The sequence below is a fragment of the Jaculus jaculus genome, chromosome 1 (assembly GCF_020740685.1).
Source record: "Jaculus jaculus isolate mJacJac1 chromosome 1, mJacJac1.mat.Y.cur, whole genome shotgun sequence".
NCBI classification, from domain to species: domain Eukaryota; kingdom Metazoa; phylum Chordata; class Mammalia; order Rodentia; family Dipodidae; genus Jaculus; species Jaculus jaculus.
The window spans coordinates 116,372,188-116,398,452 of record NC_059102.1 but is presented as its reverse complement, the minus strand read 5'-3'; the positions used below and the strand labels follow the sequence as shown (position 1 = coordinate 116,398,452).

At 40.3% G+C, this 26,265-nt stretch overlaps 1 protein-coding gene across 1 annotated transcript in view; it reads right to left on the bottom strand.

Moving 5' to 3' along the window:
* Slc44a1 (solute carrier family 44 member 1) overlaps positions 1–26,265 on the bottom strand; it is a 224,334-nt gene that overhangs the window by 12,638 nt on the left and 185,431 nt on the right. The gene's annotated exons all lie outside the window — the stretch shown is intronic.

Sequence of the window (26,265 nt, the reverse complement as noted above, 5' to 3'; positions counted from 1 at the left end):
AAATATTTATTAGGCTGTTTAATAAATAATGTGCACAGCTTTTAGAAGAGGTAGCCTCTTATAATGAACACATAGATTTAGGTACTTTAAAATGTTCTGTGCCCTTTTAAATTGTCATCTTTCTCTCCAAAACTGAGGTTTAGAACTCTTGTGTAGTAAAGCACATATTTAATGATCTTGTTGCTGAAAACCACAATGAAATATCACTTGTGGTGGTTTGATTCAGGTGTCCCCATAAACTTAGATGTTTTGAATGTTAGGTTCCCAGCTGATGGAGATTTGGGAATTAATGCCTCCTGGAAGCAGTGTATTGTCGGGGGCGGGCTTTTGGGTATTATAGCCGGTTTCCCCTTGCCAGTATTTGGCACACTCTCCTGTTCCTGTTGTTCACCTGATGTTGTGTAAGGAGTGATATCCACCCTCTGCTCATGCCATCATTTCCCCCTGCCATCATGGAGCTTTCCCTCTAGTCTGTAAGACAAAATAAACCCTTTTCCCCCACAAGCGGCTCTTGGTTCAGTGATTTCTGCCAGTAATGCGAACCTGACTGCAACAGTAAAGTGGTACTGAGGAGTGAGATTGTTGTTAGACAACTGTGTGGCTTTGGCCTTCTGGAGCTGATTTTCAGAAGGAATGTGGAAGGACTTGAAAAGTTGGCCTAAGAGATGCCTTTCAGTGCTGTAAGTACAGCTTGATGGACTATTCTGGTCAAACTCAGACATGAATGCAGTAAGAACTATGGACTGTGAGGTTTGGCTTATGAGAGTGAAAAGAGCTTTTCTTGGACTGGCCTAGAGGTGGTTTGTGTGAGAGGTTTGCTCATGTCCTGAGAACTTGTTCAAGGCAGCGCGTACTGATGTTAGCAGACTGATGTGATGAGAACAGACACAGAAAGAAACATTTAGGCCCAAACTCCTGCCTGTTCAGCTGTAATTGAGAGATTACAACCTTTTAGATTAGACCAGCTGACCCATATTAGGACAATAGGAAGAATATAGACTCTTTTGAAAGGGCCTGAGTGCTCAAGGAGTGTCCTGTTCTTTAAAGTCTGCTTTATTCTCCCTGGATTAACAAATTGGCACTCTACCTGGTATTATGGAGTATAAGAAATGCAGGAAAGAGAGGATCATTGAATTTGCAACACGGTCTTGTGTTTTGGAAATGGGCATGGGCAGTGTGAAGCAGGTTTGCTGGGTGCCTGCATGAAGACCCAATGGCATCATAAGGATGAACCATGGCTGCCAGTGGAGACCCAGTGAAGATGCTGGGACCACAGGATGGCTGCCAAGAAGAGCTTCTGGCACCTGATGAAATTTTTCTGGACTGTGAGTAGCCTAGCTGGAGGGTCAGGATTGGAATACCAGAGACTTGGTGCTGGTTAGAATTATTGGACTTGGAGATTTGTAACTGGCTAGAGTTGTTGGACTTGGATTTACAGAGTTTGATGTTTGCCCTGTTTAAATCTTGTATTTGTTGAATGTTTCTTTGCTATGCCCAGTGCCATCTTTTGCAGTATGAATGTTTATTCTATGCCATTATGGGTTTTGGGGGGAGAATATTTTTGGCATTATGGCTCAGTTAAAAGACCTTTGGATGGGGGTGTATAAACACCATTGGAATGGATAAAAATCTATGGGGACTTTTAAAGTTGGCTGAATGCATTGAATTTTATATCATGGATGGTTATCAGTTTATGGGGGCCAGGAACAGAATGTGGTGGTTTGATTCAGGTGTCCCCCCATAAAGGTGTCCTGAATGCTAGGTTCCCAGCTGATGGAGATTTGGGAATTCATGCCTCCTGGAAGCAGTGTATTGTTGGGGACAGGCTTATGGGTATTATAGCCAGTTTCCCCTTTGCCAGTGTTTGGCACACCCTCCTGTTCCTATTGTCCATCTGATGTTGGCCAGGGGGTGATGTCCACCCTTTGGTCATGCTATTGTTTTCCCCTGCCATCGTCGAGTTTCTCCTCAAGTCTGCAAACCAAAATAAACTCTTTTTCCCACAAGTTGCTCTTGGTCAGGTGATTTCTGCCAGCAATGTGAACCTGACTGCAATACCATTTCTTATCTACTGGGGTGGATATTATAGAAAAGATAGAAAAATAACTTGTTGATGTGGAGAAACTGGGACCCTTGTGCACTACTGTTTGGGATGTAAAATTGTATAGCTGCTATGTCAAACAACTTGGCAGTTCCTCAAAAAGTTAAACAGAATAAGCATATGATATAAAAGTTCTGTTCCTAGTTATATTCCCAAGAGAACTGGGTGTCCATATGCAAATTTGTACATGGATGTGTATAGTATTATCCATAAGAGAAGGTGAAAACAATGTGGATATATATCACAAATAGATAAGCAGAATGTGGTAAATAACATCAAAGATTATTTACCTATAAAATATGAAGAAAAACTGATGTATAAATTGTATTGGTCTGTTTCTGCTCCTACTAACACATGATCACAGACCAGATAAGTTTTCATGAAAAGAGGTTTACTTTGGCTCATGATTCTGCATCTGTTGCTGCTCTTCTTGCTGTCAGAGTCCCAGGTGTTGTCTAGCATGAGACAGGGAATAAGGTTATGTGTCCACATCTTCTCTGATCTCTCTCTCTCTCTCTCTCTCTCTCTCTCTCTCTCTCTCTCTCTCTCTCTGTCTTTAAGATCACAGATATGCACTCATGGGTTCTCTACCCTGGTGAACTTATCTAACCCTAATAACCTCCCACATGCCCCACCCCTAAACACCATGGTCAAATAACATTTTTACTCTCTTTTTTAATATTTTGGTTTTTTGAGGCAGGGTCTCGCTCTAGCTCAGGCTGACCTGGAATTCAATTGTAGTCTCAGGGTGGCCTCGAAATCACGGTGATCCTTCTATCTCTGCCTCCCAAGTGCTGGGATTAAAGGCGTGTGCCACCATGCCCAGCACATTTTCACTCTTTCAATCCCTCACAGCAGCAATCACATTTCAACAAAGGACCTCTTAGGAGACACACTCTACCCAAATCATGGCAGCTACAGTTATGGTTGAGCCTTATGTTAAGTGCAAGAAGCCAGGCAAAAAGTTCCATTTATATAAAATGTCCATAGAAAAACAAGGCAAATCAGTGGTTGCCAGGGCCTGGTTGAAGGGAATAGCCATTATGTACTAAGTAACACATGCTTCTGAGAGGTGGGGAGATGATGAAAATATTCTGGAGTGGTAGGCTGGCTTGTGAATATGCCGAAGCCCACAAACTTTTCACAAACTTTTTTTAAAGCAGTGAGTTTTATAATATGTGAATTAAATATCAACTTGAAAGTAAGAGAAAATAATTGACAAACCTTAATAGGAAGTGATTGAGCTCTGCATGGCAGGAATACAGATACACAAAGGGTTTGAATAAAACTGAGGCAGTATCAAAGCTCTGAAAAATAATGATTTCAACTTTTTCCAAATTAATTGATATACGTCATAGTTTTCTAATTAAAATTGAAAAAATGTTTTTAAAATCCAAGAACAGGTCAATAGGCCTGGGGAGATGTCTAAAAGGACAAAGCTCTTGATATGCAAGTGTGAGTAAGAAGTACATACATGAGTGAGAGAGCCTCTGAATTCCCGTCCCCAGAACCCACTAAAAGCCTGGCACCTATAATCCCATCAGACCTAGGGCAAGATGGGAGGTGGAGGCAGGAGAATTGCCTGGAGGCTAATGGGTCAGCTAGCCTAGCAAATAGCAGTAAACAACAAAATGAGAGACTGCCTCAAACATGCTGGACGGTGAGGACTGACATTTGTGCCTTTACCTTCATGTTCACGTGGGCCTGCACTTACATGCATGAACATGCATGTGTGCACTCGCAGCCCACCACATACCACTCTACACTCATTCACATGCCAACTCCTCAATATAGTAGTTTGATGTGTTAAAGAATGGGAAATCATGAACTAGTTTAGCAACAGTCTGTAACCACTGAGCCAGTTCTCTAGTTCCTTTGAAAAATATTTCTCTCTGGGGAGGGGATATGATGGAGAATGGAGTTTCAAAGGGGAAAGTGGAGGGAGGGAGGATATTACCATGGGATATTTTTTATAATCATGGAAGTTGTTAATAAAAATTTTTGAAAAAAAATTCTCTCTCTCTCTCCTTCTTTCTCTGTTAAATAAATAAATAAAAAAAATAAAATATTTTTTTAAAAAGGCTAGAGGGATGTCTTTGCAGTTAAGTGTTTGCCTGCAAAGCCAAAGGACCCAGGTTCAATTCCCTAGGACCCACATTAGCCAGATACACAAGGGGGTGCATGCATATGGAGTTCATTTGCAGTGGCTGGAGGCCCTGGTACACCCATTCTCTCTTTCTGTCTGTCTCTCTCTCTCACTCTCCTCCTTTCTCTGTGAAATGAATAAATAAAATAAAATATTTAAAAGATTATTGATGGAGCTGAAAGGATTGCTTAGTGGTTAAGGCATTTGCCTGCAAAGACAAAGGACCCAGGTTCAATTCCCCAGGACCCATGTTAGACAGATGCACAAGGGTACACACACATCTGGAGTTTGTTTGCAGTGGCAGAGGCCCTGGAACACCCATTCATTCTCTCCCTCTTTCAAATAAATAAATAAATAAATAAATAAATAAAAATAAAGTATTTAAAAATCATCGACAACTTATTGTACATAGTGATGTGTTTCACCAAGGCATTTTTTTAAAAATATTTTTATTTATTTATTTACTTGAGAGCGACAGACAGAGAGAGAAAGACAGGTAGAGGGAGAGAGAGAGAATGGGCGCACCAGGGCTTCCAGCCACTGCAACCGAACTCCAGACGCGTGCGCCCCCTTGTGCATCTGGCTAACGTGGGACCTGGGGAACCGAGCCTTGAACCGGGGTCCTTAGGCTTCACAGGCAAGCGCTTAACCGCTAAGCCATCTCTCCAGCCCAAGGCATTTTTATTTGGGGTTGTCATGTGCTTTGACTATATTCATCCCTATTCCATATGTGACAGAAAAAGCATTAACACCTTCGCTTATAAATTTTTATATGTTAAAATATATCAATAGCAAAATTGGCAAAGGACCTAAAGAGAAAATTTACATAAGAGGAAATATAAAGTGCTGGTAAAATTAATTAAAAAATTAAATTCATTAATAAAGACACAGGAATAAAACAAGGAACTGTCATCATTTAAGTTAATGAAGGTGAGTGAGAGTGGAGAATATCTGCCAAGCTTCAGGGGATGAGGGTAATCAGAGACAATCAGTACAAATGCCAACTGGCAGAACCTTTTTGCAAGGCAAGTTGGAAAAATATATCAGATGCTCAATAAGTACCTTAACTTTTTTTTCCCCAGAAGTCAGTATTGAAAAGCTCATAAACAGGTGCAGGTATTCTACCATAAAAGGATTTTAAATAAACTAAAAGCTCAAGAATAAAACAGTAACATAAGGAAATATAATTCTACCATAAATGGTCATGCTTTTGAAAAGTATTTAGTGATATGGGACAGTTGCTACATATATGTTCAGATGTATATGTAACCTTATATAATGTTAAATGATAAGCACAGGATAGAAAAAGTTTCTACCTATATATATTTTATGAAAATGGTTTAATTTATAAAAATATTAAAGAAGTAAATATAGAAATCCACCAGAAAATATATCTACCACAATTATAAAGGTAGCCCGTTATTTTGATAAGAGGAATATAACATAGTTTTTCTATACAAATACCTATAAATGATTTAAAATGAACATGTTATATTAATAATCATGCAACTCATAACAAAATCAAATCATCTAAATGTTAGTTTCTTTTTATCCAGTGAGTCACTCATGTTCTAGGAGTATATATTGAATAAAATGGTTAGAGATTTAAATGAAGATTTCAAAGTGATTGCTGTAGCATTGTCAATAATTCCTTAATCTTGAAAGAAAATTGAATATCTAAATCAAGTACATTTGAATAAAATTACTCTACAAATTTATTAGTCCTTTGCACAAGGAAATTTTAATGACATGATGAAAATTCTTGTATATTTGTTAAAGAAACACAGAAGATGAAATGATTAATGTATATCTTATTTCCTCTAAACTCTTTTTGTTTTTGTTTTTTGAGGTAGTCTCACTCTCTGGCCCAGTCTGACCTGGAATTCACTATGTAGCCTCAGGGTGGCCTCCTACCTATCTCTGCCAGGTGCTGGGATTAAAGGTGTGTGTCACCACACTTACGTAAACATTTATGATTAGTATTACCTGAGCTAACCACTAAGTAGATATGAGACAGACAGACAGACAGACACACACACATAGACACACATCAGAGAGAGAAAGAGACATATATATGAAGGAAATGTAACAGAGGATTAAAGTTATTGTTTTGGGGTTATGAGACTATGGGTACTTTTTCTACTTGTGTATTTTGATCTATATTATTAACTTTATTGCTGTAATTGGTATTTTGTTATGTAAATAAGCAATGTGATTTCTTTAATCCATCTATTTATTTATGTGCACTTACCAATTTATCTATGTATCTATTTAATAATCTATTTAATTAATTTAATTGTCTATTTAATAATTTGTATAAATAGACTGGGTTTGAAATAAGACTGTGGTAGATACAGTGACATTGGTAGGTAATCAGTCTTCACTACTTTCTGTGTTCTCATGTGAGCATGGGAAGAATAATGTTTGTTCTTCAACAGTACATGAATTAGTGAGTCAGGGTTGAGCTGGGGGCAGTGCCCCAAAGGTAGAGTCATCACTGGGTGGCAGCTTGGGAGGATAAGGCCAGCACAAGAGAGGCTGGGAGGCCTCAGGCTGTGAGTCCCAGCCAAGGTGACTCTGCACCACTGGTACCTTGGGCCTTCATGGTGCCAGAGCTAGGAACTAGTCTCTGCCCCCCTCCTCAATGCTTCTGCCCCTTCCAGAGACATTGGCTTCTGCATATGCCCCAGGGTGCCAGGGTCAGGACCCACACCTATGCCCCACTCCATAGTGCCTTTCCCTACATCTCTGGTCACTTCAGGTCCCAACAGTGTCAGAGCTAGGGAAAATGCTTCTTTTGCCTCACCCCAGAAACTAGCTCCCGTGGGTTCCCAACCCACACCACTGGGCCCTGAGCATCCCCAAGCTTCCAGGCTAAGGGATTCTTTCTGGCCTCTGCCACCTCCACTGATCACACCAAGCCATGCCACTGGTTGCCTTTGCATACCTAAGCCCCCACACCAGCCATCTCCTTGGACCACCTTCAGGCCTGGTTCTTGATTCCCACCCACTTCCCTACCTCCTTCACTTCCTCCCACCAGCATCATCTACTACTTCCCTGGACAGGGAGCACAGAAATATCTGGCAGCTACCTGCTAGAGGGTATCAGTGTATCCTGCATAACCTGCTCAGCAGGTGTACATTGGGGGACAGGACAAGCACTACTACTCCTGAGTCCCACAGGCAAGGCACTGCTGGGATATTGGGCTGAAGACATTCCAGGTCTACAACCTCAGCTCTTGTATGAGCCACCAACAGAGACTTGTCGGGGCACTTGCAACCCCCACAACCTGTACATCTGTGGCTATAACACCATATCTCAGAGTCAGTTCAAACCCAAAACACAACACTCACTGAAGATCCTACAAGAGCAAATTCTTGCATCCCCCTTGAAGAACAATTAAGACTTTACCCAAGAGATGGGTAGACAACAATGAAAAAAAAAAAAAAAGAAAGAAACACACAAGACAACAAACTGAGAAATCTCTACATAAATTTCCTAATCCCACAATGGAAGTCTCCAATGAAAACACAGAGGAGACAACAGAAATAGAATGCCAAAATTAAAGCAAAATAAGCTATGTGGCACTGACCAAGTGAATCACTGACCTGGAAGCAAACCATCAAAACCCAACAATCACATAAATGAAATGCACACAGCTTTTGTCATTAAGCTTAATGTATTGGAGGAAGTGTAGAGAGTCCTCAAAACAGAGATAAATGAATTGAATGTTAGTTAACCAATAGAGGAGTTCAACAACAGCTCATTAAACTTAATGAAGTCATGATTAAATGCAAGAATGAGCTCCAGAAAGCATCAAGGAAATCAAATCTTGACCTGAAATTGGACCTCAAAAAAGAGATGGACATAATGCAGAAAAACACAACAGAAAACAAAAATCAAATAGAGCTTTCAAAAGCATTGCTAGAAGCCCTCAACAACAGAGTCAATCATGTGGAGGGCAGAGCCTCTGATCTGGAAGACAAGACAGAAGAAATTGATAAGTAGTCCAAAAATGTTGATAAGTTAAAAAAAATCATGTGATCAGAATATGAGGGAATTATAGGATACCCTAAAATGACCAAACATCTGGATTATGGGCATATCAACAGGGGAATAAATCCAGACCAAAGGCATAGAAGACATATCCAACAAAATTATTGAAGAAAAATTTCCCAGTGTTGCAAAAGAAAGGCCCATCAAGATACAAGAAGCCCAGAGAACACCAAACAGACAGGACCAAAGAAGAAACTCTCTAAGGCACATCATAGTTAAAACTCTAAACAATGAAAACAATGAGAAAGTGCTACAAGCAGCAAGAGAGAAACAACTCATCATTACATGCGTAGGGAATCCTATCAGGGTTACCTTAGATTTTTCAGTGGAAACTATGAAACCCAGAAGAGCTTGGAATGAAGCACTTCAAAGCCTAAAAATCTATGGTTTCCAACCCAAACTACTGTACCCAGCAAAAGAAAGGAATTCTTTCCATGAAAAATGCCAGCTCTATGATTATATGAACACAAAGCCAAATCTACAGAGAATACTTTAGTAAAACCCACACAGAAGTGTCAAACAGCCAACCTCAAGGGTCTACAAGAGGATGAACATGATAAACAAATCTAGAGGAGGCGTGAAAATGTAGAAACCCAAGCAAACACCAAACCTCCAAAAACCACCTGCATAGTGAGGATTAAATCAAACCTCATAGTTATAATGTTAAATATTAATGGACTTAAGTTAACAGGATTGTTGCAGTCAGATTCATATTGCAGGGATAAATATCCAGACCAGACACAGTTTATGGGAGAAATGACATTTATTTGAATCCAGGGGAAATTCCATAATAGCAAGAGAGGCTTGCCTGCTTTCACAAAACCACACAGAGAGAAAGACCTTCACTACCACCACAAGCAAGCATGTTCCAGGAACTGCAGGCAGAGCTAAAGCATCCTGCATATCTTTTGCTGGAATTCAGATCTGCCTCCAAACATACCTTAGGGCTAGACACTAGGATTACCTACAGTGACACCTTCTCTAGCCTGGCAGCTGTAGATCTAAAGCTTTAATAAAACTAATCTATTGGGGAACATCTATTCAAACTAACAATAGGGTAGATCAGAAAATTGGACCCTTCCATCTGCTGCTTTCAAGAAACACGCCTCACCATTAAAAGTTAACACCTCCTCAGGATGAAGGTGGGAAATTATTTCGAAGCAAATGGAAATAAGAAACAAGTGGGTGTGACTATATTAATATTGGACAAAATATATTTCCAACCAAAAGTAATTAAAAAGGACAAAGAAGGTAAGTTTTTCTTTCTTTTGTTTTTGGTTTTCAAAGGTAGGGTTTTGCTGTACACCAGGCTGACCTAGAATTCACTATGTAGTCCCAGGATGGACTCAAACCCATGGAGCTCCTTCTACCTCTGCCTCCTTAGTGCTGTGATTAAAGGTGTGCACTACACCCAGCAGAAGGCCACTTTTTACTCATCAAGGGAACAATTCAACAAGAGAATAACACAATGATAAACTTATATTCACCAAACAGAGGTGTACCACAGTTTATAAAACAAAACTTACTTGACAAAAAATTGGAAATAAATTCGAATTTCATCATAGTAGGGAACTTCAATACCCCACTATCATCATCCAACCAGAAAATCAACAGGAAAACTAATACATGTTAACAACACCATAGATCAACTAGACCCAATAGACATCTACAGGACATCCCACTCTGATTATACAGAATGCACATTCCTTATCAGTATCCAATGGAAGCTTTTCCAAAATAGATCATATAATAGAGCATAACACATGCCTTCATAAATTTAGGAAAGTTGATGTAACTTCCTGCATCATATTGGACCACAATGCTTTAAAGCTAGAAGTTAACAACAAGTGAAACAACATAAATTGCACCAATACCTGGAGACTGAACAACATACTATTAAACAATGAAGGGGTCATGGAAGAAATCAAAAAGGAAATTGCAAATTTCTTGAGCTGAATTATAATGAAACACAACATACCACAACTTATGGGGCACAATGAAAGAAGTCCTAAGGGGAAAACTCATAGCATTAAATCCCTTCATAACAAAAACAGAGAGATCTTAAATTAAAAACCTAACCATGCACTTGAAGGCACTGGAAAAACAAGGCCAATCCAACCCGAAGAGCTCCAGATAGAAAGAAACAATTAAGATCAGAGCAGAAATTAATGAATTGAAAACAATTATGAAAATTAAGGAAACAAAGAGCTTGTTCTTTGAAAGAATAAACAAGATTGACAAACACCTGGTCAATTTGAGCAAATTAAAAAAAAAAAAGAGATGTCTCAAACAAACCAAATTAGAAATTAAAAGGAAGAGGGTACATCAGATATTAATACAATTGGAAGAATCACCAGGACATATTTCCAAAACCTCTACTTTACAAAATTGGACAACTTAGGAGAAATGGATAAATTACTAGATATATACTATCTACGAAAACTAAATTTAGAGCAGATAACTCTCCTAAACAAACCTATTACATCCACCGAGCTTGAAAATATAAACAAAAACTTCCCCAAAAGGAAAAGTCCAGGACCTGATGGATTCTCAGCTGAATTCTACCAAGCCTTCATTGGAGAAATGAAATCACTTCTTCTTAAGCTTTCAACTTAATTGGAGACACAGAATGTACCTTCTATGAAGGTAGCATCACCCTGAAACCAAAACCAGATGGAGATACAAGAAAAGACAACTATTGGTGTATCCCTGATGAACTTAGATGCAAAAATTCTGAACACAATCCTCACAAATGTAATTAAATAATACATCAAAAGTATTATCCGGGCTGGAGAGATGGCTTAGCGGTTAGGCGCTTGCCTGTGAAGCCTAAGGACCCTGGTTCGAGGCTCGGTTCCCCAGGTCCCACGCTGGCCAGATGCACAAGGGGGCGCACGCATCTGGAGTTCGTTTGCAGAGGCTGGAAGCCCTGGCGCGCCCATTCTCTCTCTCTCTCCCTCTATCTGTCTTCCTCTCTGTGTCTATCACTCTCAAAAAAAAAAAAAAAAGTATTATCCACCTTGATCAACCAGGTTTCATTCCAGGAACGCAGGGATATTATATGGAAATCAATTAATGTAATATACCACATAAATAAACTTAACCAAAAGAACCATAGGATCATTTCAATAGATGCATAGAAGGCCTTCAACAAAACACAAAATCACTTCATTATCAAAAAGCTGGAGAGAATGGACATGGGTGGTTTATATCTCAACAGAATACAGGCTATATGAAAAGTACCTAAGTTCAAATCATACTTAATGGGGGAAAGGCATAAGGAGTTCCCATTGAGATCGGGAGCACAACAGGGTTGCTCACCTTCCCACTGCTCTTCAACATAGTAGAAATCCCAGCCCTAGCAATAAGACAGAAGAAGGATATAAAAGGGATACAAATTAGAAAGGAAGTAGTCAAACTAGCCCTGTTTGTAGATAGCATGATCCTATTCATAAGTATAGGACTCTACCATACAACTTATAAAATGATAAATTCTTTCAGCAAAGTAGCAGGATACAAAATAAACACACAAACATCACCAGCCTTCTTACATGGAAAGGACAAATATACAAAGAAAGAAATCAGCAAGGCTGTTCCAATTTCAATAGCCACATAAAAATCAAATACTTTGGAATAACACTAACCAAGGATGTGAAAGCCTATATAATGAACACATAAAAACACTCACAAAAGAAATTGAGGAGGACATGAGAAGTTGGAAAGAACTCCTATTCATCTAGATAGGTAGAATTAATATTGTGAAAATGGAAATTCTTCCAGAAGCAATATATAGACTCAATGCAACACCAATAAAAATACCAGCATCATTCTTCCCAGAGATAGAAAAAAAAAAATCTCAAGATTCATATGGAATGGCAGAAGGCTTCCTATATCCAAAAATATTCTCAGCAAAAGAAACACCTCTGGAGGTATCATTATACTTGATTTAAAGCTGCATTACAAAGCCATAGTAATAAACATAGAATGGTACTGTCATAAAAACAGGCATATAGACCAACAGAACAGAACTGAAGACTCAGTCCTTAGTTCAAGTAACTACAGCTACTTGATCTTTGACAGAGGTGCCAACAACATACACTGGAGAAAAGATAGCATCTTCAACAAATGGTGCTTTAAAAATTGGATAACCAATTATAGAAAAATGAAACTAGACACAATCCTACTACCATGCACAGAAATCAACTACAAATGGATTAAAGACTTCAATATAAAATGTGACACTCTCATCAGCTTCCTTGCAAAGTCAAGAAACCTGAAGGGGAGACAATGGAGATCACTTAAGGAGCTGCTGAAAGGGATACAGGTAGGACCAGCTGAACAGTTCCAGCACAACTGCAGGCTTCCAGAACTCTCCCATCCCCCAATCATCAGAACCATGAACTTCCAGAGAATGCATTAAGCCCCTGGTGGCAGGGTATCCAGCACAGCTGATCAGAACACCAGGTTCACAGCACAACAAGAAGGGATCAAGGTGGGCACTCAGCATTGGTGAGATTGGAAGCCACCCTAAAAGGTAATGAGGCTAACTGACAAAAAAGCAGGTATATAGGCCTGCACTGGAAGTTCTTATCTCTCTTTTCATGTTAGGGCAGGTAATGGGTTACATATTCATGGTTAGCTTTACCATTTTCAATTAATCTATATTCAGGCATTGACTATTGTTGCCTTTGATGCTTTCAGATTTATAGGGCCTTGTCTTTTTCTTCTGTCATTATTGAGGGCAGAGTCTGATTCAGATACAGGCTGACCTGGAACCCAACTCAGAACAGAATTCTCAACCTCCCAGCTGACAGGATTAAGGGTGTAGAGCAACACACATCCTTAGGGATTTGGGCTTTATAAGGTTATCTGTTTGTTTTAATCCTCATACTTGCATACTCTGTGCTGGTTTTTATTGAATGTGTATATTTTTCGGTTGAAGTTTAGAATTTTCCAGTAAATTGGTCAACCTAGTCCACTAGAGAATATTTGCTTAGCAAGCAAACGCAACACATAGGATTACATCTGTGGATGGATTAGGGTACAAGAGCTACACTTGGCATCTTAAACTCATATCCTGAAGGTATATAAAGTTGGATCTCCACATCTAAGATCACTACAGATGAGTAGAACTCCCAAGCATCAAAATCAACTCAGGATGCAAAAGTTGCTACGCTACCATACAAGAAACAAAGAATCAAGACAATACAATCCCACCAAAAATTGCTTAAATCCATCAGAAATGCTCCCCAATGAGACTGTTTTAGATGAAATTCTTGAGAAAGATTTTTGAAAATGATTTTATCTATACTCAAAGAAATCAAAGGAATCAAAGAATGAAAAGGAATTAAAGAAGAAAATAAACTCCTGAAAGAGAAAACAGGAAACCAGCTTAATGAAATAAGGAGGTCATTACAAGACATGAGTAAGGAAATAGAAATGCTGAAGAAAAAAAAAAAAAAAAACAGGCAGAAATACTAGCACTGAAAAACACAGCCAGTCAAATAAAAAACTCTGTGGAAAGTCACCAGTAGAATGGATTAGGAAAAGAATAGAATAGCTAAACTAGAGGACCAGGTGGCAGATTTAATACAGTCAAACAAAGAGAAAGTCAAGCTAATTTTGAGCAATAAAAATAAGGCTGGTGGTATCACCATACCCAATTTTAAGCTATATTACAGAGTCATAGTAACAAAAACAGCATGGCACTGGCACAAAGACAGATGTGTAGATCAATGGAACAGAATAGAGAACCCAGTTGTTAATCCAGGCAGCTACAGCCATCTGATTTTTTGATAAAAATGCCCAAAATATTCACTGCAGAAAAGATAGCCTCTTCAACAAGTGGTGCTGGGAAAACTGGATATCTATGTGTAGAAGGATGAAAATAGATCCTTGTCTTTCTTCATGCACAAGAATCAAGTCCAAATGGATCAGGGACCTTAATAACAGACCCGAAACTCTGAAATTGCTAGAGGAAAAGGTAGGGGAAACTCTTCAACATACTGGCATAGGCAATGACTTTCTGAATATAACCCCAATTGCTCAGGAAATAAAACCACTAATCAGCCACTGGGATCTCATGAAGTTACAAAGCTTTTGTTCAACAAAGGACACTGTGAATAGAGCAAAGAGACAACTTGCAGAATAGGAGAAAATATTTGTCAGCTATACATTTGACAGAGGATTAATATCCAGAATATACAAATAACTCAAAAAACAAAACAATAAGAAATCAAACACCTAATTAAAAAATGGACTATGGAACTAAATAGAGAGTTTTCAAAGGAAGAAATGCAGATGGCATATAAACATCTAAAAAAGTTTTGTACATCATTAGCCATTAGGGAAATGCAAATTAAAACTAATTTGAGATTCCATCTCACTCCTGTCAGAATGGCTACCATCAAGAAAACAAATGACAATAAATGTTGGCAAGGATGTGGTAAAAGGGGAACCCTTCTGCACTGTTGGTGGGAATGTAATTTGGTACAGCCATTGTGGAAATCAGTGTGGAAGTTCCTGAGACAGCTAAAAATAGATTTATCATATGATCCAGCTATAGCACTCCTAGACATATATCCTAATGACTCTTCTTACTACCTTAGAGATATTTGTACAACCATGTTAATTGCTGCTCAATTCACAATAGCTAGGAAATGGAACCAGCTTAGATGTGCCTCAATAGATGAATGGATAATAAAGATGTGGTTCATTTAAACAATAGAGTTCTATTCAGTGGTAAAGAAAAATGAAATTATGAAATTTTCAGGGAAATAGATGGATCTGGAAAGGATTATACTAAGTGAGGTAACCAGGCCTAGAAAGCCAAATGTTTCATGTTGTGTCTCATATGTGGATCCTAGTTACAAATATATAGACTTGTGTGTGAACTGGAACCAAAAATCGGTAGCAGAGGCCAATAAGCTAGAAAAAGGCTATAAGGGAGGGAGAAGGGGGAAGGACTTTAGGGGATGGTATTGTATATATGTAAGTAGAAGAACAGATTACAGGGAGTGAAAAGGCCCAAGTGAGGTCAGGGGAAGATATTGAGTAAGAGAAAAGAAGGGTGGGGGGAGGCTCAATCAAAATTCAAGATATTTTGAATAAGACATATGAAAGCCTACTTCTTTGGATAATGGCACATCCAGAAGCCATAGATTGCTACTAATAAATTTTCAGTGCCAGGGATGGGATACCTTCCAGTGAGTTTTTGGCCAGGGAGTCCCTGTTCCCTGCAAAATATTACAGGCTATTATAAAGGCCCTTAGTTTTCCATGAGTAAGAGATAGTAAGACACTATTGCTGAAGACTTCACATGTGTGGGCTGCAAGGTCACTGAGAAATCAAGCTGGTGCTGAGCTGAAAACCTTGTCTCTATATACCAGCCAACTGAAAACTGGTAAAAGCTGCACTACATGCAGCTTTATAGGAGACAGAAGTCATCAGTGGCAAAAACAGTGGACACAGGAAGCCTCAAGTTTGGCCAGACAGGCCAAATGACCAAATGGGTACAATAATGGCATGTCTGCTCTGGGGGGAGGGGGGGAACCAACTGCTCTCTAATTGGACTGGAGGCCTGCTCTATGGGAGGAAATACATGCCTGGTACCAAAAACCTAATCAAAAGCCTATGGCAGGGCAGGTTATGAGCCTTAGGGATATAAAACCTGCTCTTTTCTGGCTAAATCCATATATTATTCTCACCAAACTGCCCTGAAAGCACTTATTGTTCATATTCATATGTTAATGCAACTCTCACTTTTGGTTAGAGAACCTTCTCTTTTCTGATGGCAGTGACCATTGGGATGACCCAAAAGACAACGTAGCACTCAGATGAAGAGAAGGAGGAGTGTCTAGCACTGAAACATCTTTATCACACCCTCCAAGGCTCAGAGCCCATTGCGGAAGAGGTGGTGGAAAGAATGTAAGAGCCAAAGGAAGGGTACCACTCCTTACAATGCAATGGCCTCGATATCCATGACCTTGCAGTGCCTAGAAATACCTTCACAAGACCCTCATAATTGGATAAAAGGAAAATGACATCAAAAGAAAAGAGAGACTAATGGAGAGATGGAGGGGATATGATGGACAGTGGAATTGTGAAGGGAAAGGGGGGAAGGGAGAGAAATATCATGGTTTACTCTAGTTATAGAAGTTGTCAATATTTTTTTAAATTTCTACTAAAAATGTGCATAATATGTGTGAAATATTAGTATGTGACTCTCGCATGTGATGTATTCAAGAAATGACACTTGCTATAATTTAGTTGTTGCTATGTTTGTATGTGTGTGTGTGTTCATATGTTTATTGGCGTGTGTGTGTGTGTGTGTGTAAGCCAGAGGTTGATGTTGGGTGTTCTCCATCATTCTCCACCTTATATTTTGAGACCAGTGTCTCACTGAACCTAGAGCTAACCAGTTTGGCTAATTTCATTAGGCCACAAACCCTCAGTCCACCTCTCGGCCTCCACAGCCCTAAGCTTAATGGTGTGGGCCCTCAGGCCTGGCATTTTATGTGGGTGCTGGTGATTTGAATTCAGGTCTTGTACTGATACTTGCACAAGGGCCTTACCCACTGATCCATCTCTCCAGTTCCTGATTGTTGTTATTTTTTTTTTAAGTGAAAAATAGATTTAGGAAGAAAGTAGTGGGGACTAAAACATTATGGACAGAAACTTCCATTTTCCCAGTCAGAGGAATTATTTAAATACAAAGGTAAAAAAGAGCTACAAAATACACTACGTTATTTGTACCTAAAGTAAATGCAAATGTCACTGTATATCAAAGATAAAACAAAAATATATAAAATATTTATTATGAATAATGCAATTCATGCCACAACCTCCACAAGGCTGATTAATAACTGACACTGCCACCTGGTGGAAATAGTGATATATTACATATATCACAGAAGTGGAGACAATTTGAAGCAATTATATATTGAAAAGCTAAATTAAACCCAAAATACAAAAAAAGAAAAGCTAATTATAAAATTATATATAATTATCTTAAAATATTAGTATTCAACTAGGTGAGATAATATATAGATTTATTAGTTACACAATTATTTCAAAATTAAATATAAATATAGAAAGTGATGTTATATGAAGTTTGACCAAAAAAATCACTATCACTCTGCTACAACAGAATGACATCATTTTAATTTCATCTCATTTTTCATGCAGTTAAAGTTAACATTACAACACTAATGTTTTTCATGTTGTCATATTATTCATAGTGATATTTTTGCATGTGTGTGTAATGCAGTGGTGTGTGTGTGGCATTTGCACATGTATGTGCATAGGCAGGACCCCACGCATCTACTTGCAGTGGGTAGAGGAATGTCCAGTATACCCCTCCATTGCTCTTACAGCCATCCATACTTGCATTTGAGTTTCTCTCTTTTTTAAAACTTTCAATTGACAACCTACACACACACACACACACACACACACACACACACACACACACACACACGCAATAAGCCTTGATCCTAATCCGCTCCCACCACCTCTTTTGTCACCCCTCCCGTGCTCCTCAGTCAGAATCTCTTGCTGATTATGGAGCTTGTAGATTTTGCTGTTGTTGTTTATGAGCCCCAGTGAATCTCTGGCCTCTGCTCCCCACAAGGCTAGGGTTACAGATGTGTGTGGCCATGCCCAGCTGTTTATATAGGTCCTAAGAATGGAACTCAGGCAGTCTCTCAGGCCTCCTCAGACCCTCACACTTGCACAGAAAGTGCTCTTAACCACCAAGCTATCTCTCCAGACCTCATAATGATTTTCTTTAAAAAAATTTTAAACATATATTTACTTATTTGAGAGAGAGAGAATGAGCATGAGCAAACCATAGTTTGCAGCTGTTGCAAATGAACTCCAGATGCATGTGCCACCTTGCACATCTGGCTTACATGCGTCCTGGGGAATCAAGCTAAGGTCCTTTGGCTTTTCAGGCAAGTGCCATAACTGCTATGCTATCTATCTCGTCAGCCCCTCATAATGATTTTCAAGGATTACATGATATGATATTGAATAGACATGCCATAACCCTGACTCAACTTTTTGCTTTGGTTTTTCGAGGTAGGGTCTCACTCTAGCCCAGGCTGGCCTGGAATTCGCTATGTATTCTCAGGGTGGCCTCGATGTCACAGTGATCTTCCTACCTCTGCCTCCCAAGTTCTGGGATTAAAGGCATGCGCTGCCACAGCTAGCTCAACTTTCTGTGAATGTTGAACAACTATATTGCTTCCAGTAAAAATGACAGTTTATTGTGATATGTTATGTTTAGGTAGATACTAGTCAGTTTACTTAGTTATAAATTAAAATGTCCTGTTATGAAGGAATGTACATTAGAATTTTAAAATATAACCAAAATTAAGAAAATAAGATAAAGGTTGCAGTTTCATCAAGTAACTAATTACTAAACTCTCTCTGAACAGTCTGCACACATACATGGAATATATATGTGGTATATATTAACATTTTTTTAGAGAGACAGAGAGAGGCAGAAAGAGAGAGAGACAGAGAGAGAGAGAGAGAGAGAGGGAGAGAGAATTGGCAAAACAGGGCCTCAGACACTGAAATTGAACTGCAGATACTTGCCCATCTAATGAGCATGTGCGACATTGCACTTGCCTCACCTTTGTGCATTTGGCTAACGTGGGATCTGGAGAGAACATGGGTCCATAGACTTTGCAGGCAAGAGGCCTTTCCTGTTAAGCCATCTCTCCATCCCTATATTAACATTTATAAAAAATTACTTATCTGCAAGCAAAGACAGAGAGAAGGGAGAAAGGAGGGTGTGCCAGGGCCTCCAGCTGCTGCAAAGTCCAAATGCATATGCCACTTTATGCATCTGGCTTTGCAGACGTACTGGGGAATTGAACCTAGGCTGTTAGGCTTTGTAGGCAAGCACCTTAAATGCTGAGTCATCTCTCCAGCCCTATAATGACATTTTTAAAGACAAACATGGGATTATATTACCATAGAACCTTTTATTCATTTAAAATTGTATCATGTGCAATTTTCTATATTAGCAATACCTATTGAAAAATTATTTTTATTGATTAAATTATATTCCACTATATAAATTAAGTAATGTACATATGCACTGATATGTTACACAGTATTGAGCCCTGGAGTAAATGCCTTTGAACATGGTGCTTACAATTGGATAGGGAGAACAGACATGATAAGTGGGAAAAACACACGAGCATAATTTATGATAAGATGTCATAAAGAAGACAAGATACTATGAAAGAAAATTACAGAGTACACAATTTAGTTGTGGAAAGGTCAGCTTGAGGGCAAAGTTCAGACATGAAGGGTAAGAATTGGATATCTGAAAAACAAGAAAGAACATTCCAGGCAGAGGACATAGCCTGTGTAACATGGAAAGAGTCATACTAAGTGCTGTGTCAAAAGCTGAAAAATGGCCACTGTGACTCCCAACTGGTGAGACCAGGACAGATGAAGCTGGGGACCTTCCATGGCATGTAAGGTGTGTGATATTTTCAATCTGTAGGAGTAACATGACTGACAAATTAGACCGTTCATTCTTCCTGTTTTGTGTTGGAGAGCTAGCATGCGAGATGGGAGGGAGACCAGTTAGAGGGAAATTGCATAATTCCAATGCTATGATGTGGGATTGGGTAGAATGGATGTAATGCCTGTACTTATGAGACAATGAAGTCATATCTTATGTAGGAGCAAAGCAACAGGCTAGTCCTGATAGTAACATTGCACCTGGATGGCTGCTAAAATTTGTGGGGTCGAAGGCCAATGAACAAATACAAGGTCTTGCTCCACCTCTTCCCATCCCTTGCTCCAGCCCACGCTGTGGGGGTTCACTCTTGCTCATCTGTGGGCAGCCAATCTCACAGGTGCAAGCTCCACCCATGCAACTTGCTATGACAATAGCCAACACCTGTGCTTAGGAGGAAGTTCCTGACAAAGAGACCCACCAACGCCTTGTCTGGAAATGGGGTGAGTTCCAGAGTCCTGGGTTTCTGGAATGTAGTCTTGAGTTATGGATGATAATGTTCCCTTGGCCACGTGGCCCTTGTGTCCTGTAGATGGAGACCAGCAGGAGGGAAAGACTAGAAGCGCTAGGGTTCAGGGTCCAGAGATGATGCTAACTCTATCTAATAAAAATTAAGTTTGATGCTCTGGAGAGATGGCTCAGTGGTTAAAGGTGTTTGCTTGCAAAGCCTAACATCTTGGGTTCAAGTCCCCAACCCATATAAAACCAGATGCACAGAGTTGCATATGCATCTAGAGTTTGTTTTCAGTGGCAGGAGGCCCTGGCACACCCATACTCACTCTCTCTGTCTAATACATGACTAAATAAATATTTGTTAAAAAATTAAGTTTGACGAAGCTAAGTGTGGTGACGCATGCCTTTACTCCCAGCACTCGGGAGGCCGAGGATCGCCGTGGGTTTGAGGCCACTCTGAGACTGCATGGTGAATTCCAGGTCAGCCTGAGCTAGAGTGAGACCCCTATCACTAAAAAAAAGAAAGAAAGAAAGAAAGAAAGAAAGAAAGAAAGAAAGAAAGAAAGAAAGAAAGAAAGAAAGAAAGAAAGAGAGAAAGAAAGAGAGAAAAAGAAAGTTTAAAAAAATGCCTTAACTAATGCACAAAGTCCAGCACACAATGTGTCTTATGTGTACAACTCTGTGGCGTGGTTTTCTGTTTCCCTTGTTCATCTCTTTCTCCAGCTCTCAGTTTCATGTTCCAAAAGTCCAGCACTGCACATGTTCTCTCGCTGCACTGCAATGCGTCTTGGGTGCACGGTCCTGTGGCGTGGGTTTCTGTTTCCTTTGTCCATCTCTTACTCCAGCTCTCAGTTTCATGTTCCACAAAGTTGGAGGAGTCAATTTCCACTTACCTGGCTACTTGAACACTGTTTTGTTTCTGTGTCCAGGTGAGCAAGCCCTGAACAGCATTCACACCTTCTTTACACGTTGGTATTTAAGCTTCCTGCCATCTAGTGCTAACAAGTTAACAATACATCAGAAAGATGACTTCTATATGCTTGGGGAAATAATTGGACTTGGAAGGAAATGTTGAAAGGGAGGGAAATTTAAGAAGGCTTCTAAAAGTTGGGCATGGGGGGTGGTGCATGTCTTTAATCCCAGCACTTGGGAGGCAGAGGTAGGAGGATCGTTGTGAGTTCGAGGCCACCGTGAGGCTACATAGTGAATTCCAGGTCAGCCTGAGCTAGAGTGAGACCCTACCTCAAAAACAAAAAAAGAATCTAAGTTCCCAGCTTAAGCTATTGGTAAAACAGTGGCACTGTTTACAGAGATGGGAAAGGCCAAATGATTTTTATAAATATTTTTATTTGTGTATGTGCAAGCAGAGAGATAGAAGACAATCTGAGAGAATGGGGCCACCAGGGCCTCTAGCCACTGCAAACAAACTCCAGACGCATGTGCCTCTTTGTGCATTTGGCTTTATGTAGGTACGAACCCAGGTCATTAGCCTTTGCAGAAAAATGCCTTAACTGCTGAGCTATCTCTCCAGTCCCCAAATTTTTTAACCAATTTAATTCACATGTGTGTGCTTGCAAGTGTTTACGTGTATGTGAGGACATGTATTTGCCACAGTGCATGTGTGGAGGTCAGAGGACAACTTTCAGGTCCGTCTTTTCCTTTTCACCTCATCTGAGGCAGGGTTTTCTTCTCTGGATTTCACTCTGTTTTTATTCTTTGTTGCATTTGGGGAAATTCTCCTGTCTGGGCCTCACATCTTGGCTTCTGGGTTTTTGTATATGGTGTCTAGGAGGCATGAAACTCAGGTACTCAGGGTTGAGCAGCAAACTTTTAATCCACTTTATCCACTAATCCACCACCCTAGCACTCCAAATAAATGACTTTAAAAGCTCTGTCATTTCATGCTGTTAATATTAGACTTGGATACTTGAGTTCTAAGTCTCTGTTTACCTTTCTCATACATTTCCCTTTCCCATTCAATAAGTCAATTTTTAATAAGTAGCTCCTGTGGGGCTGGAAAGATGGCTCAGCAGGTAAGGTGCTTGTGTGCAAAGCCTAACAACCAGAGTTTGATTCCCCAGTACCCACAGAAGGGCATATGTACAAAGTAGCACACATGTCTGGAGTTTGTTTGCAGCAGCTGGAGGCCTTAGCACTCCCATTCATATTCTATACCCTTGCCCCTCTCTCTCTCTCCTCTCTGCTTACACATAAAAAAAGGTAGCTACAATGTCCCTAGCAAGGCCTTCACTCCTTGCTGGAGGCTGGGAGATGTTTGCGGAAAGGGATAGCTTGGATGACGTCCTCACAAACTTGATTAGCTCTGGATACCAGGCCAGAAAAGTTAGAATTCCTTTATTTTGGTTGATGATACCACTCAGAGTGTGAAGAAGAAAAAAAAAACAAGTTTGTGCAGATCATTTGCTGGATACTGAGGTCAGGCTTAGCCCAGGGGAATCACAATAGAAAAGGCACCATTTTTCAGTGAGTTTCTGGAACATTATGCATATGTTGTCCCTCAGTCAACAGCCATGTCAGTCTTCCAGTCACTAAGGCAGGGCTGTCCTGGCTATAACCAGGAGGTCATGCTTGCTGCTGCTTTCTTATCTGAGCATGGCCTGTCAAGCAAAGTGATTCAGAACTCTGTTCACTTACTGTGGCTCTAACACTCACCTAAGTAGTTTCTTGGGTCTGAAGCACTGAGTATTCATCTTTAATATAGGAACAATGGTGTCTCACGATTCTTAGAAGAATCTTTAGACATATGCACATGAAGACTCCCCACAGTAGCTTAGTAAATGACAGCTGTTTCTAAAGTGATGCACATCTAATTCATTTACCAGATTGTACACTTGAAACAGAGAAGTTATTTCTAAGGATTTTTCTATAATGAAAAGTGAGCAATTTTAAACTGAAATTACTTTTTTTAAAAAAAAATTTCAGGGTAGTGTCTCAGTCTAGCCCAGGCTGACCTACAATTCACTATGCAGTCTCAGGCTGGCCTCAAACTCATGGTAATCCTCCTACCTCTGCCTCCTGTGCTGAGATTAAAGGTGTGCACTACAGGCCTGGCTTGAAATAACTTTTGTAGGTCAAACATCTGCCTCTGTGGGTATGTGGGTGTGATTGCATATGTGTGAATGTGTGTGTGGACATGCTAAGGCATATGTAGAGGTTAGAGGACAATTTCAGGTGTTGGTCCTTGCCTTCTACTTTGTGTGAGGCAAAGTTGAAGAAAAGTAGGAACAAGATAGTCTTTTTTTATATAAGCAATCACTTAGGGGCAAAAAGGCCCAAGGAGAGCAAAGGTATGCCACCTTGCCTCCCCTGGCAAAACTGGAACTTGGGGTCTCATCCAGTATCTTAAACCATAATTATGAACAATTCCTTGGCAACATCACCTCCTACTTCTTCCCCAGTCTAGCTCACTTGGGTGACTGGCTCCTCCCTGGTCAACCTCTTAAGTCCTTGAAGCCATCAGCTTTCTCCCTTCCCATCCCAATGAGCTGGAAAAAGGCTTGCCTCATGGGCAAGGGGTCTTGCTGTTCATTTTCCTCCTGGTGAGTGAACTTCCTGGCCCCAGATGTATAAGAGACTCTCTTCACCCTTACATTGTTACCCTCCTTGATGTTCTGGCTCTCCTGAGGATTCCCCTTTCCTGTCTTCCCTCAACTCCCTAGATCTCCCTTTCAGCTAAGAAAGTTGTTTCCTCTGAGTCTTTTTAACCTAACCTTCCCCTGGATGCCATTTCTTTCTAAATAAATCTCATAATTCATAATTGACCCTTTTTGGTGTCAGTTTCCTCTATTCTTCATTAAAATAGACAAGAATCTAAAAGTATGGATTCATAGGGTAGGAAAAGCCCCCCTGTACCTCAAAACCCTTTGAAGGGTCTCTTGTTTGCTACTGTATTTTCTGGGCCTCCTGGCCCATAAGCTTATGGGGATTCTCTTGTCTCTGCTTCCCATCTCAGTGTAGATGTGCTGGGATTACAGATGCCTGGCACAGTTCTAGCTCTCTATGGTTCCAAACTTGGGTCTTCAAACTTGTGTGGCAAGCACTTTATCTACTAAACCATCTCCCTAGCCCACAACATCTTGCTTTTAAAGTATCTTGGCTCCAAGGTTGAGCATCCCTGCTGGACCTTAAACACACCCTAGTCACACCAAAAGCACTGTATAAATAGCTTTTTAGACTGTGTGCATGAGGTGTACATGGAACATAAATAAGTGTTATGTTTAGATTAGGGCCCATATTTCAAAATATTTCATTTCATTGTGTACAAGCAAATATTCCAAAATAAAAAAGAAATCTTAAATACATCTGGTCCATTCATTTCAGAGAAGCATGGTCAAGTTAACCCAGACAGGATGTGGTTAAACTCTTGAAGCTTGAATTACTTGTTAGTTTATTCACCACTTTGTGCTCTGTATGTATGTCTTCTCGGTGTACCCTTGCCAGGCCTTGCCCAGCAGAGTAGGTACAGAAGCAACCCCAGAGCAGAGATGGCCAGGTATCTCTGAGTAAGCCCCCATCCCTGGGCTTCCTGGCACTTTGTAGACTTCCTTCTTTGGAAGAAAAGAAAGAGATGCATAAGAAAGGAATGTGTGGAACACATGTGGGGTGGGCAGGCCTTGGCTCCCCGGTTCCCCTGCAGCTCCTTTAGGGCAGTTGGTAGAGGATCCTAAGGGAGAAACAAGCTACAGCAATACATCAGGAAGAGAGATATGACTGTTTACCAGGAGATGGGTCACCTCCACCTGATCTGCCCAGGCTCAAAATTTATTACAGAGGAAGTGGTGACATGAATACTGCTCTCGTGGATAGTCTGAGAACCATCTCCAGGGAACAGTGACAGGCACTGTGGTCACTCTAACCTCATGAAACAGATGCAGAGTCTGAAGAGAAAGCAGCACTGAGTCAGATCCCTATCTTGCCCACCAAGGCTCAGGGTGGGGAGGAGCAGCCTGAGGCACCATGCCCCCCCCCCCACCTGCAGAAACTGATGCCTCTTGATCCCCACAAAGAATACCAATAACCCCACTGAAGACCTGCAGCAGAACTGGGGTGGAGGATAGGAGGGTCTAAGAGAATAATCTTTTAATTAAAAGAAAATCAATAAATAATATTTTTTAAGAAAAAGGGAAGTGTCATTCCTAGTGAAAAGAAAGAGCCAATTCTAACTCACCTCATACCCCACCATGCACATATGCCTCTGGAGCAAGGTAAAGCATGTGTGATTTTAATTTTCTACATCCAACAGGCCAGCCCTTTGTAAGCAATAAAATCACAGAATGACCTTGATTTCTATTTAATCAAGTGTCTTAACCTCTTCTCTCTTCCAGAAATGGAATCAAGAGTAAACCAGGACACCAGGACATTCTCTTTCTTCCTGCCCAAACCATGGGGTGTGTTCTTGTCCAGATCAGGAGCTGGGATAGGGAAGGCCCTGGAGGCTGTGCATTCCTTCTGAATAGTGGCTGACAAAAGAGCCCTTGGGGTAAAATGCTCAAAGGGCAGAGAGAAGGACTTCACAGGAGCCAGCTGTTCCGGAAGACAGAAAGGAGCAGGCCATCTCCGAGCAGGCAGCATGGAAACTCGTTGCCTTCTAGGAGGACTTGAGTGGGGTGGATAGAAGAAGTTACTAAGTTAATTGCTACTGATGACAGTGATGCCTGTAAACTGAGTGTTCCAAAGCAAACAAGAAGTTCCTGGAGTGTCAGACATCCAAACCTCCTACATCTCCACTTGGGACATGTGGTTTTGTCAATGGCTTTTTCTCCTGGCATGTCTTACCTGAAAGATACTCTTTATGCCACTCCAATAAAGATACAATCCCTTTTCCTAGCCCACAAAGCTTATTAATCACTAAAACTACTTTGAACATACTTTGAAACCCTTCAAGTATGAATACATCAGGCAGGTATTTCAGGCTCCTCACTATTTCTGCCTACCCGGCACCAGCT